The sequence below is a fragment of the Perognathus longimembris genome, chromosome 6 (assembly GCF_023159225.1).
Source record: "Perognathus longimembris pacificus isolate PPM17 chromosome 6, ASM2315922v1, whole genome shotgun sequence".
NCBI classification, from domain to species: domain Eukaryota; kingdom Metazoa; phylum Chordata; class Mammalia; order Rodentia; family Heteromyidae; genus Perognathus; species Perognathus longimembris.
Genome location: NC_063166.1, coordinates 42,600,147 through 42,614,307, shown reverse-complemented (window position 1 = coordinate 42,614,307; position 14,161 = coordinate 42,600,147). Strand labels below are relative to the sequence as shown.

The following is a 14,161-nucleotide window of genomic DNA, read 5'->3' as shown; positions in this document are numbered from 1 at the left end:
TCTTTTACTCAAGACTGGTACTTACTTGAGCCATAGTGCCACTTCTGGCTTCTTTTGTAATTGATTGGAGATAAGAGTCTCCTGTATTTGCCTTCTTGGGCTGGCCTTGAGTCAGTCTTCAGATCTCAGCCTCCTGAGTAGCTAGTATTACAAGTGTGAGACACCAGCATCCAGCTGTATTCCAATTTAAGTTTACAATTTCTTCTCCCTCCGGAAAAGGAAAAACAAATTTAAACAATGTGGGTAGCCAAATAACTGTGGGTCATACTTGAAATCCTAACTACTTATGAAGCTGACATCTGTTGGATTGCATTTTGAAGCCAGTCTAGGCTGAAGAATCAGTGGGACTCCATTTCCAATTAACTAGCAAAAATAAGCTCTGGGGGCATGGCTTATGTGGTAGAGTATGAGCTGAGAACAAGAAAGCTGAGTGAGTTTGAGGTTCTTGAGTTCCAGCCCCAGAACCAGCACACACACACACACACACACACACACACACACACACACACACACACAAACACACACACACACACCAGTGAGGAGTGCTTTATGTGTGATTCCTTGTGTACTGTCATAGAAGAAGTGAGCTTTCTCTGTCCTATGTTCTCTGATAACCATGTCTCTTCCATTGTATATCTCTTACTACAGTCAGCGTGTTTATGGTGCTTAACATATTCATTATTTCTTAAAATACAGCCTCTAACACAAGCCACCTATTTTACCTGGCCCTTTTTCAAAGGAGTCATGGGCTCCCCTGCTGGAGGGGGCCCTGGCCATGATGGGATCAGTGATAAGATGGCCATGTTGGTTTGCAACATGTAGCAAGTAACATGGCTACAACAATCTGGCCTTTCAGGCTCAAGAGAAAAATCCCCATTTTTTTTTTTATGGGCAATCTGCTGGATTCTCAAGGGTAGTTTTGCCTTTTGTGATTTTATTTTAAACCTTATTCTTGGAACGACTTCAGCCAAAGCTGACATCCTTCTGTAGTAAAGAGAGTCATTTGAATAGTAATTTGTTGATTTGACCAGTCCTCCATCTTGTCCATCCTCTCCTGAGGAGGCCATTCAGGACTCTACTGCTACCTCAGTGCACTTTACTAGCTGATGGTTCACACTGAGGGCTGTTCTGCTTCTCACCTGTCCCCATGCTCCCTGACTTTCCTTAGTACTTTGCCAAACTTGCTTTTCCCTCCATCCCATCAGTGCTCTGCTTCCTGTTTCATAGAAGCTGGCTGCACTGGTGCAGATTTGGTCCTGCGGACACTAATATCTGAGTTGTTTCAGATAGGGTTTGAATGGGAAGCTAATACCTCTGGAGTCAGAACTCCTTCAAAGAAGGGCCTTGAAAGGAGTTAATGCGCAATCACTATATCTCATCTGAATACACTGGATACTGTATATAATGGTATTAGAACTAGGGAAGTGAAAGGGATTATCAAAATCGAGAGACAAAGGAAAAAAAGACAAACGACTCCAAAGCAATACTTGCAAAACCATTTGGTGTAAACCAACTGAACAACTCATGGAGAGAGAGGGAAAGGGGAAAGGGAGAAGGGGGAGGGAGGAATGAGGAAGGAGGTAACAAACAGTACAAGAAATGTACCCAAGGCCGAATGTATGAAACTGTAACCTCTCTGTACATCAATTTGACAATAAAATAAAAATTAAAAAAAAGTAGGAGTTAAGTTAATAGCCTTCAGAGTTCTCCTGACAAGATGACAGTTGGCTCTTCCTAGCAAATGCTGGCTGATGTATGTATGTATGTAATCAAGGTAAGATCAGGCTACTCAATTTTGTCATTTTAACAATTCTTTCACTAGAACATACCTTATTGTGTTTCTCTTGAGCTTTATTCTGCTAATTTTTTCTTAAAATATAGCATGGAGGACAGAAGTTTTCTGGAGAAAGATCCTGTTCTTTGAAAGCTATTTATCATCAAAAACACTAAAATGATGTCTTTTATGAAACTTAAATAAGTGGATAAACTGAGCTTTTATTATGATATGAAGTTTTACCTTCAACCATAAAATGATACTTTTATGACTTTGTGGGCTTAGGCAAATGTAGGCATGTATCAACAGTAATATAGATTAATTAATATAGATATGTATTAAAATTGAAAATTAACAATATATTTCAATAATGTGGGAAATTAAAGTAGTATATTTTTCTTTACAGAAGTTGAAAATACAGCATATTTTATAGAGATTAAATGAATAAAATCTCCTTTTAATGTAATATGGTTGACATTTTCATTACTTTTCTTCAAATGTGGTGCCTATGATAGCTCACTTACCTTAGGCTAGTTACTTTGGGTTAGTAATTCAATCTCCTCCTGAGAATGTTTCCTGCTAATTTGTTTCCCATTTATTTTTAAATTTCTCAAGGTCAGCTTTAGGTTTGTATTCTTGATATTTAGCATATAGTGGTCTTATAGCGTATTTATTGAAACAAATAACTTTGAATCTATCAGACTCAAAGAGCTACTATTTTATAGAAAATAAAAAAGGCTTGATGATATGGCTTTGTATGTGGGTATGTTCCAGTACTAGGACTTGAATGCAGGGCCTCTAAGTCAATCTTGACATTTTCCACTCAAGGCTGGTACTTTGCCACTTGAGCCATAGCTCTACTTCTGGCTTCTTGCGCTTAATTGGAGGTAAGAGTCTCATGGATTTTCCTGTCAGGACCGGCTTTGAAACATGATCCTCAGATCTCAGCCTCCTGAGTAAGTAGTATTACATGCATGAGCCACCAGCACCCGGTGATGATTTGGTACTTATAGATGAGATAAGAAAGTCAAAGGAAAGGCCTATGGTCCAGTGAGTACCTACTGTGTGCTAGGCATTTTGATACATGGCATAGACTTTGCATCTGTGGTAATAGCTTATGTCCCATGGGGCATCTATGTCTATTATACATTCTCAGCAGAGGGCAGGCCAAGTTTACGACAGTTAAGCCAGTTACAAGGAGAAACCACAAGCAGTAAAAGGATTTCTACATCATGGTTGGTGGTGACCTTATCTTAAGAACTCTCAAGGTCAGGAAATAATTTGACATTGTATCCAGGGTTCACTCTTGAATAGTTATTTGGTTATTGTTCAAGTCTTCCTGACTCATTTCTGAGTCACTTCTGGCCTAGACAAAAAATGCTCAAGTCAGGGTTACAAGTGTAAATATACGTGGATAAGAGTTACTTTTGTTGTGTGAAGGCCCTCAAGTCCAGCCAGACTTTAGGCAGCTTACCTACTGTCCATATCACTGATTCCTATATAGGATTTTTGATTTGTGCATTTTTTTGATTTAGTGGTACTGAAGTTTGAACTCAGGGCCTGTGCTTGCCATTTAGCCATGCCTCCAGCCTTGTGTCAACGAAAATCTCAATATCTAGTTCATAGGCTGAGAGTGAAATGGATTTATTAATATGCCAAAAGGCTGTGTCATTTAACCATTGAAGTGATAATGTCAGGTCCTCAGGACCATGTGACAATCAGTTTTTTTTATTTTTCACACGTTTGAGTCTGCTGAGGATTAGATAGATGGTTGCACCCATCTGGGCTGGCTTGTCAAGCTGTCAGCAAGCTGATCTGGGCTAAGACAACTAGGGTCCCGTGGCTCTGGTCCATTTATCACTCATTCTCTCAGACTAGCTTGGGTGTGTTCTCAGGATGATACAGAGGTGAAAAAGAGTAGCCCTAATGTACATGGCCATGACAAACCTTGGTTTAGGATACATCTGCTAGCATCCTACTGGCCCACATGAGCTGCTGAAAAGGCAAATTTGGCTAAAAAGCTAGAAGATTCAGCAGATTAGTTAGGGTCCAGTGTACCTACAGAACATCTTACAGTGGAAAGCATTATTTCAAAAATCCCAGCTGTAGAGACTAGAATATCCCACCTCCATCCATACTCACTCCTCATAATCCTAGTTGAGGGTATAGGGGTACAAGTGAGAGACCTAAGTGAGAACTACAATTTCAAGTCTGAAGATCTGCATTGACTTAGCAGAGCTTCTCTGAAGGATCAGTTGTCCGGTGCCTCATTTGCATAGGGGTTGGTTACCAATCAGAACACAGCTCAAGGTATTAAAAAACCCCTAGACACAGAGCTGGAAGCAGAGAGAGAGAGAGAGAGGGAGAGAGAGAGAGAGAGAGAGAGAGAGAGAGAGAGAGAGAGAGAGAGAGAGAGAGAGAGAGAGAGAGTTACACAAAAGACTAGAAAAGCAGATACACAGACAGAATGGCCGAGGCCTTGATCAAGATACATCTCTGAATAAAGTTCTTTACACTCATCTTCTGCTGTCCTAGACTTTATTTGTCAAATTTCGGAGACAAGAATCCAAGAAAGCCATAGCTGTGGTGGCCTGCACTGAAGAGGCAACACTGGCAGACGTTGTCTGCTGCTGTGCGGCAACACTAAGCAGGTGTTGCCTGCTAAAAGCCTGCAATCCTAGTGGTTGTTGCTAGCTTTGGAGCCAGGGGGACTGTGATGCCAATGAGCATTTTGAGAAGATGGATGGGGTTGGGAGAGAAGAGAATTTCATGTCACTATGGTGGAGAACAGTATCAGAGAGTGAAGCAGGCTGCTGAAGAGTGATATGATGAAATACATTGACACCTGAAGGGCTAAAGAGGTGGAGATCTTCTGTAATATACGACAATAGACACTTTGTGACTGAGGACAACATCTGGCTGGTTTTTGGCTATTCACTACCTGAATAGCAAACACCTGTGTTTGGTGTCTCATGAGTCTTGGTGGGGTACAGGACATATCTGCTGAGAAAGCGGGAAAAAAGATGAGATTTCTGCTCTCCCAGGGCTTCTGTACCTAAGAGAATGAAGCACAGGCTCTGGACCTGACTGTCCCAATGACTTGTCTGGAGCCTTGGATCTGGAGCTGGGATGCAAGGAAGCATGGAGAAGCTATGCAGGGAGCGGTAGTAGTGAGGAAGTGATGTGTAGTTGCAGGGAAGAAGTGATAGAGAAATGCTTGTGGTAGATTCCCATGACTGATTGCAACAATGACCTTAGCTTCTTCCCCTGTATCAGATCCTTTGTGGAGTGATTTTTGTAATTCCTCTCCACAGAGGGGCAGATTTGTCTTCCTACTCCTTAAAACTGGGATGGCTGGTTTGGGATTTGCTTTGACCAGTGAAGCAAGGGTGCTGGCAGTTCCAAAGCTAGGTCTCAAGAGACACTGGGTGCAATTGTGATTCCTTCACCATCACCAGAAGAACAGGACTGGTCTAGACTTTTGGAGATGAGAGCCATGTGGAGCAGAGTTAAGTTATTCTAGCAGCCCCAGTAGCTGGCCAACATGCAACTTCATGGATGGCCCCACGATGAAGCTGCTCTCCAGCCCTCTGCACAAGAGCATCAAACACTTACATGTGTCATGCTTATTCTGTGTCACTGATAGTTTGTTGAATAGTGTTATTGTAGAGACAACTAATGGTATACTGTGCTAACTGAGGTACTTTGGCTCTGTTCTATGTCATTCCCATGGGATGAGTCTTAGTATAATCATATGGTGGAATTTTCAGTAATTCTGGCTGCCTAGCATCACTTTGTTTCTGTCAATTTTCAGTCCAGAATTGTAGAATTCTTGAAAATTGTGAAAGTTACTTAGTGTCTTCGACCATATCTATGCTGCCTGAAATATCGCATCTTCCCTTCACAAGGGATGCATCTGTTGGGTGCTTGCAGAGCTCATGTCCACATTGTCTAGCTTGTCAGAAAGTGTGCAATCCACACAGATGGAATAGGCTTTTAGAACCAAGAATCCATTCACTGGAATAAGTGTGTAGCTCATTTTTCTGATAACAATGAGTAATTCAGGTGTTAGTTTAAAATAGGCAGTTGGTAGCCTGGCAAATTTGCTTCAAAGTGCCGGAATTGAGCTGATTCTTATCTTCCGATATTTATTTGGTCTTTTCCGTGGTTCCTAGCACAGGACTTCTCAATAGAAGTGTCTTCTGTTGTAATGAAATCATGCTTGTGGTGTTCCTGGGGAGCTTCAGGATGGGTGCTGATTGCCAGAGGATCTAATAGGTGGTCAGAGGATTGAAATTCCCAGCCCCACCCTTTGGCCTCTGGAGAGGAGAGAGGTGCTGGAGATGGAGTCATTCAGCAATGGTCTGCTATTTAATCAACCATGTTAATGTTGTACAAAGAGGTTACAATTTCATAAATCAGGTTTTAAGTGTGATGTTTCTTGGTCAATGTTGTCCTTTCCATCAATCCCCCCCATCTCTCCCAATCCCACCCATCTTCTCAAGTTACCTGGTTCCATATTCCTCATACACATATTCACACTGAATATCATGAATATGATGACTATATCCATCCAATTCCTCCTCTCCTCTTTTGTTTGACTCCCACTAATTGCCACCCCTACCAACTGTTGACAAAACATTTTTCAACTTTCTAGTATTTATTTTGTTAACTGTGTACTAGTTGTTCAAAGGAGTCATACCGTGGCAATCCCCACCTCCTCTCCTCCCGCACACACCACATTTCAGGCTGTTTGTGTTTATACATATGTGACCTAATGGGATTTCGAGAGCTTCCAGGTTGGAGTGAGATTCTGGGAGAGTGGGATGCTAAGAGGGTATGTATATATGGCCTAATGGGCTTTTGAGAGGTTCTAGATTGGAGAACACATTAAGATGTTAAAAGACTGGAGCCCTAATAGGGCATGAGAGCTCTCTGCCCATACTTGATCCCATATATCAGTCCTATTGGGTTGTTCCTGAGCTTTATCCTTTATAATAACTGAAAATAGTAAGAAAAGTAATTTCCTGAGTTCTGTGAGCCATTCTAGCAAAGTAGTGACCTTGAGTAGGGAGCTTGTGAGAACTACCTTGCAATAGGTGTCTAGAGTGGGGCAGGCTTTATGGCTGAAGGGGTCTTCATTAACTCCAAGTTGCTGATGTTTGAATAGAATTGAATTTTAAGAAACCCAGTTGATATGCAGAGAATTGGAGAATTGTTTGTTGTGAGATAAACAAACACACATTTGGTGTTAGCAATGATGTGAGTAAAAACAGAGTCATAAGTTCTCTGTCCTGGCCAGGACTCATTGGACATAGGCCTGACCACCTGAGGTTGTCTACACCTTGCTGTGTTAGGGCATGCCTCAGGACACTGCCAGTGGCCATAGCTGTGGGACCCATTAACAAAAGATTGTAGAGAATGAGCCTTCTACCTGTAGCATAGGTGTAAGCATCATAGAGGGCCAGTGTCTGATAGGATGGCTTTGGCCTTGAGTAATAGTGACATAAATATTCAGCAGTACAGACAATCAGTCATTAAAGGCTCTCTTTTTCTCACGTAGAGAGAATCTTGAGTAGGCAGCTGAGGGCAGATGTGGTAACTCTCAAAGCTCAGGGTTCTAGAAGTCACTCTGTTCATTCCTGTGATATGATTTTTTTTTGTACAGGAGCTCAAAGTAGTTGTCAGAGTCATTGCCCTTTAAAATATTTCTCAGAAAGTACCCTTTAATGATTTGTTGTCATCTCTCCTTGGTCAAAGGAGGCCGTTAAATACACCTTTCTGTTTGAGCATATTATTATCCCAACACAGAACTGGGTGCTAATAGTAAGAAAGAAGGGGAGGTGATATTGGAGGGCCAATTTGTTGTCTCTGCTACAGGATGTTGACTGCTTCAGCGCCTCCCTATCATGATGCATAGTCCTGGGGGGATGGATATTTGGAAAATGTATAATTATTAAGTTTAAGGAGTCTGGATTTGGAGATAGATATTCTTAGTCTCAAATTTCTCTTCATCTCTCACTAGCTGTGTGAACTCAAAGAGTTTACTCAATAGTACTGAGTTCATCTCAAGAGGTTCCGGTATGAGTTTAGTGGTCTGCAGAGCCCGTAAGCACAGAGCGTGTCACCCATAATGCATGTGGGAAAGGTATCACTAGAAGCATGTAGACTGGGAAGTGAGGGCCACATGCTTGTTTGTTCTGCAGGAGTGAGATAAAAAGGCACATTTCAAAATCAAGATAGGTTATTAGAAGTAAATAATTTATTATCTAACAGCTGGCATTAGAATTCTGAGTAGGAAGGAATCCCTTTTTGTTGGAAATGGCCATGATTGAACCTAGTAAAAACCAGGGTTAGTCCCAAGACTATCAATCAGGACAGGAGATTTAAAAGGGCAGTAAGTTGAGAGAAGAAAATCGAGAAAACGTCATCTACCTATAGTCCCTGCCCCCTACCCCCTGTCTGTTTAAATGGAGCTGCTATGCTTTTTTAAAACATTATTTTATTTTATTGTAAAGATGATGTACAGAGGGGTTACAGTTACATAAGTAAGGTAATGAGTACATTTCTTGTTGCACAGTGTTATTGCCTCCTTCATTTTCTTCCACTTTCCCTCCCCCTACCCCTCTCCCCTAGTTGTAGAGTTCATTGTGAGTATCAATGTTACTTTGGTTCACCCTTTGTCCTTTGTCTCACCATTTTGTTATTCCCCTTCCATTCCTCAAATCAGATAAACACATATACAAGACACAGGGTACCAAAATAAAAAACAGTGACAACAGGGGATAAATCAGAAAGGGGATGTGTGGGGGAATGAATGAAAAAAGAAATGATGTTACAAAATACATTAGAAACAAAACAAAAACCACCTCTTGTTTCCATTTCTTCGAGTTCATTTCAGTTAGCATCATTTTGTATGGTCATCTCTACATAGCCATGGAGCTATTGTGCTCCTCTGCTAGGATGATCCTAGGCATACACTAGTGATTACAAATGAGGGAAACCATGGAGCCTGTGTTTCTTTGGGTCTGGCTTACTTCACTTAACATTATTTTTTCCCAAGTCTTTCATTTCCTTACAAATTGGGTAATGCCATTCTTTCTGATGGAAGCATAAAATTCCATTGTGTATGTTTACCACATTCTCTTGATCCATCCATTCATTCATGTACTAAGGGACATCTGTGTTGGTTCCATATCTTGGCTATGGTAAATAATGATGCAATGAACATAGTTGTGCTGGAAGCTTCAGTGTGGTCTTGTTTGTGTTTGTTTGGGTAAGTGCTCCTGAGTGGGATTGTTGGATCATAGGGGAGCTCTATGTTTAGTCTTTTGAGGAACCTCCACACTGTTTCCCAGAGTGGTTGAACCAATTTTCATTCTCTGTTGCTATGGCTTTAAAATGAAACATCCTCACTAGGCTTGTTGAATACTTGGTCCCCAGATGGTGGTGCTATTTTGGGATGTTGTGGAAACTTGGCTGAACCATTCCCCTCCCTAAACTCATATATTGAAGTACTATCAACAGTACATCAACACGTGATCTTATTTAAAAATAATTGAAGACATGATTAAGTGAGGTCATGAGTATAGACCCTAATTCACTATGACTCACATCTTCAGAAGAGGAAGATTGTAATAGTCAGAGGAAAGGTAATGTGAAAACACAAGAAGCCTACTCTGTGCCCGTCAAAACATAGGTTTCAAAAATATCAGCTCTGCCAACATGTTGACCTTGACCTTCCAGCCTCCAGATCTGTAAGGAAACAAAGTGCTGTGTCTGGTGTCAGCCAACCTGTGCTACTTTGTTCTAGAAAATACAGGTTTGAGTTAAATTGTTTATGTTTCTGCAATATATTCTTTCCTCGTCTTTCCCATAGATCTCTGGTCATTATGAATGGCCATAGTTGCTTGTGAGAATTTTAACCTGCGGACAACAAGGAAGAGGCATGTTTTGGATAATGTGGTTGAGAAGTATGTGATAATCCATTAACAGTGGAAGATAGAGATGACTTTGAGCTCTTGAACTCACTGCACAGAAGTTCTAACAAAAACTCAGGGAAAACATAGCTGATCTAGACAATGAAGCTCAATATCAGAGCTTATTTACAAAATCAGTAGGAGTCACAAGCCTCCCATTTATGTGGCATTGAGAACATAGCTTCAGTGAGATGATGAAGCTACTACCTGCGTCCCCCCACCTGCAACAGCCATGCCCTAGTTATAAGAAACCCCTAAATTTGTGGGTCTAAATAGTTTTCTTATGTCCAACTACTGCCACCTTTGTGCAATTGGTGCACTTTTATAAAATAGAAATCTGTGGGGGGGGGGGGAAAGATTTTGAACGCCATTGTGTGGCAATATCTATCAAGTCCAAACTCAATGGGGCCTGTACTCCCTCATCTCCCACATCTTCATTTTATGCTCAGATCTCACATTTGGCCTGCAATCACAGCCATAGAAGGCTGTGTCTATGGAAAATTTTGCTTTGGAAAAGACCAACTTTTAGAGAAGAATGGAACATTTTCTACCACGTTCTGCTCCCTGTGATGAGGAAAGAGACCACATGTAGGGGTCATTTCCCCACATGGACACATCATGTTTTGGCATGGTGCCATCTTAAAACCATGACCACAGATTAGTGCTGGAAACACAGAGGTGGTCCCTGCAGTTATTCATGCTTTCATGTATAACTTTGTGCTGGCCAACTGCACAGCAGGAGTGGGGGACATATTCTACCTGGTATCTGGGGATGGGATGGGGTGGGGTGTTAGATAAGGTTGTGCAGCCCTGTCGCTCTAGACTTAGCATATTAAGCTACTACCATGATTTGTCACTAATGAACAGTAGCAAAGGTTAGGGGTGGCATCTGGCAGATTTGGAGGGATGACCTGTCTCTAATTTCAGGCATAATCCAGGGATTTCCTCTAGATTCATTCCCTTGCTGGAGGAGCAGCTGGCAGATGCCCTCCATCCACCAGCTGGGCTAAAGAGCCACCTCATCCCAGGGTGTACCCACTTCCCAGGGGCAGCACATGACTGCTGATGGACCACAATGGGAATAAAAGCTGGGACCTTTATCCATCCTTAGGACATCTTTAAAGGGCGATCCCAGGTCTGGAACTCTTCAGAAATGCATGCATTGAGATGGATCTACAGTCCAGTCTCTTCCTCTGCCTAGCCCATATCCTCCCCTTTCCTCCACAGGCAGTGAGCTGATGTTCTTACCTGGGAACTGTCTTACAATATAGGTCCCCAAAGTTTGCTTCCTAGAGAAGACTAGCCTGAGAAAGCCCATCTATAGCTGAAAACACCTAGCAAGGAACATTTGCAATGACAGGGCTTACAGTAGTCCAATTGCTTCTGGAAGCAGGTACTTGGTCTGTAGGCTACAGGTACATTGTCAGAAGAGCTCGATTCCAGGTGCTAGGTAACAGGGCTGGAATCTTAGCTTTGTATGGGGGGGATAGGAGGAGAGAGGAAAGGGTGAGGAAGAAAAGAGGAGACAGGGAAGGAAAAGGAAGAGAAGAGAAAAGGAGAGAGAGAGAATGGGAGAGAGAGAGAGAGAGAGAGAGAGAGAGAGAGAGAGAGAGAGAGAGAGGATTAGGGTTTTAGTGTTTTGACCCTTAAATAGCAATAGGCAGTAGAGCAAAAGAGATAGAATGAATTTTCTGTCTCAAAGAACTTGTAAAGTTGTCAGAGTATGTATACAAATTGAATAACACTTAAATAAAAATGAAATGGTGCATACCAAAACTCATAAAATGGAAAAAATGAGGCCATGGTTTATAATTTTGATAGAGAACTCTATAATCTATTCATTCATTCATTCATTCATTCATTCATTCATATATTTATTGACACTATTATGTACCATATACTATACTAGGTTCTGGGTATCCTGAAGAGCTCATATTCTAATGAGGAGGTGGGACCACAGAGATAAATGGGTAAATAAATTAAAATATAGAAAAAAGTTTGAAACACACTATGAAGCTCCTCTAGGGAAGCCACTGCTGTCATATATCATGGGTGAGAGTAGCAAATAGTGTAGGAAATTTGGCAATAATAATCAAAATTGTAAATGCACATACCATTTGATGCAACAATTCCACTCTGGGGAGTTTATCCTAAAGAAATAATGATGCAAATTACCATAAGTATAAGATTACTCATTGTAACTTTATTTGTAACAACTAGTATGGGGAGAATTCCAGGCATGGTAACATACACATGAATGGTGGTGGGGGTTGGGCAGGCAGATGGAGAATTAGAGGCCAGCTTAAGATGCATAGTGTCTCACAAAAATTACTGGAAGTAACTAAAATGTCTCCAAATTATGGACTATCCACACCATAGAACACTACAGAACTGTCTGGAAAAAAAGTGCAGGAGCTGATTTGTGTGCTTATAAAGAGAGTATTATAAGAAAGATACTTAAAATTTTAAGTGAACATTATCTAGCAATTACATAGCTATAAGCTAGGCATGTATATTCTTTACCTTTCAAAATGACTGTCATATGAACATATTACTTTTAAAATATTGTAAAGAGATACTCTTGTTTCTATTCACATCATAAAAATCTTTTGCTTTTTATTAAAGATTTCTGTGGAGAGAAATGATTCTGAGTCTTCAGATTTTTTTAAATTTAATTTATTTATTAATTGAACACAAATTATTTTGACAAGGTGTTGTGCAAAAATCAGAAATTTTTTGAGGCCTCAGTTTACCACAGCTACATTTACTTGTTGAAAAGAAAGTTGTTTCTATAGTCCATTGCGTTACCCATGTACGCTGACATCTCAGGGTTCTTGCATTTTTTGCAAGAATCTGTGCAAGCCAGATAGACCATTGCTAGTGAGTTTTTTGTATATGGCTACCAAAGAAGCTAGAAGGGGAGTTGTGGCTCATGTAGCACAGTATCACCTCCACTGAGCAAAAAACTCAGGGACAGCACCTGAGCTCAAGCTCTGGAAGTGGTAAGAAGAAAAACTGGAAGCACTGTAAGAGGAAGGTATCCCATACTTAAATCTATGGTCTTTGTCCTGAGCCTTTCAGGAAAATTACTTTAGAACCAGTACTCTTGGAATTCAAGAAGCCACTTGCCAGGCAGCAAAGACTTATTTATAGCAAGGCTCTACCTGACCAATCCTCAGACAATGAGACTACCTGGTGTCTTCTTTGAACACACCTGTGACTTAGGATTGTTTCAACTATGCATACCTTCTTACTCCCTGTCCCCAACCTCAGAGAACTCATAACTCAAAAAAAAAAAAAAGTGAAAAAATGTTAAGGAATTAAGTAGGATTTAATAAAGTAATTCATTAAACATATACAGAATTACACACATGTAATCCTTGCTACTGAGGCTGAGATTTGAGGATAGATGTTCAAAGCCAGCCAAGATTCTTACCTCCAATTAACCAGCAAAGAACTGCAAGTGGAGGCGTGGCTCTAGTGGTAGAACACCAGCCTTGGAAGGGCAAAGCCAAGGAGGCCAAGTAGGAAATGCAAGGCCCTGGGTTCATGCCCCAGTACCAGAAAATAACAATATAATAATAATAATAACAACAACAACAACAACAATAGTAGTAGTAAGGGCTGGGAATGTGGCTTAGTGGTAGAGTGCTTGCCTTAGCATGCACGAAGCCCTGGGTTCAATTTCTCAGTACCACATAAACAGAAAAATCTGGAAGTGGTGCTGTGGCTCAAGGGGTAGAGTGCTATGCTAGCCTTGAGGTAAAGAAGCTCAGGGACAGTGTCTAGGCCCTGAGTTCAAGACCTAGGACTGGCAGAAAAAAAGTAGAACCAGCCTCCAACAGCTATGAGGAAGAGATCTAAGTTTTGGGCATGGGAACCCAGACAAATGAGAAAGTCTATAGGGACAAAAACATTAAGAAAAATTTAAAAACTTCTAAAGAAATAGCTAAATTATGTGAGTATAGTGTAATAGGGTACAGTTAAAACACTAGTGGAGTCCAAGTGTACCTGCGTTGTAAGACATCTGATGGAGGATTTGTGGTCACACTAGATTTTTAACCCTTAGACTCTGTGAGTCTATGGAAATTGGGGTTCTAGGACAGAGCCACCTGCCTTCCTTTAAATCCTGTAAGTCAACAATGTTCAGAAATTGAAGGGGAGTTGGGACAGAGGTTTGTGAGTATGCATGCAGGGCTGGGAGTCATTCTCTCCCCCTCCCATCTCCCCTGGTTAATTTGCAGGTGTCTTATGTGGCAGGATGGCCTTCCAGAGAAGATGGGCATGCCACATGGGCATGACTGTCCAGATGTTGCTCTCCTGCCCTATTTGTTTTGTGTTTGTAATGATGAGTATTTAACCAGAGCCTTGGGCATGCCAGGCAAGTGCTCTACTCCTAAGCTGTATC

At 41.2% G+C, this 14,161-nt stretch overlaps 1 non-coding gene across 1 annotated transcript; it reads left to right on the top strand.

The window, feature by feature from the left end:
* The first annotated feature begins 12,328 nt into the window (after positions 1-12,328).
* On the top strand, positions 12,329-12,442 carry LOC125354050. The gene has a single exon (XR_007211435.1). It is a non-coding gene; the product is annotated as a U5 spliceosomal RNA (small nuclear RNA).
* The last annotated feature ends 1,719 nt before the right edge of the window (positions 12,443-14,161 follow it).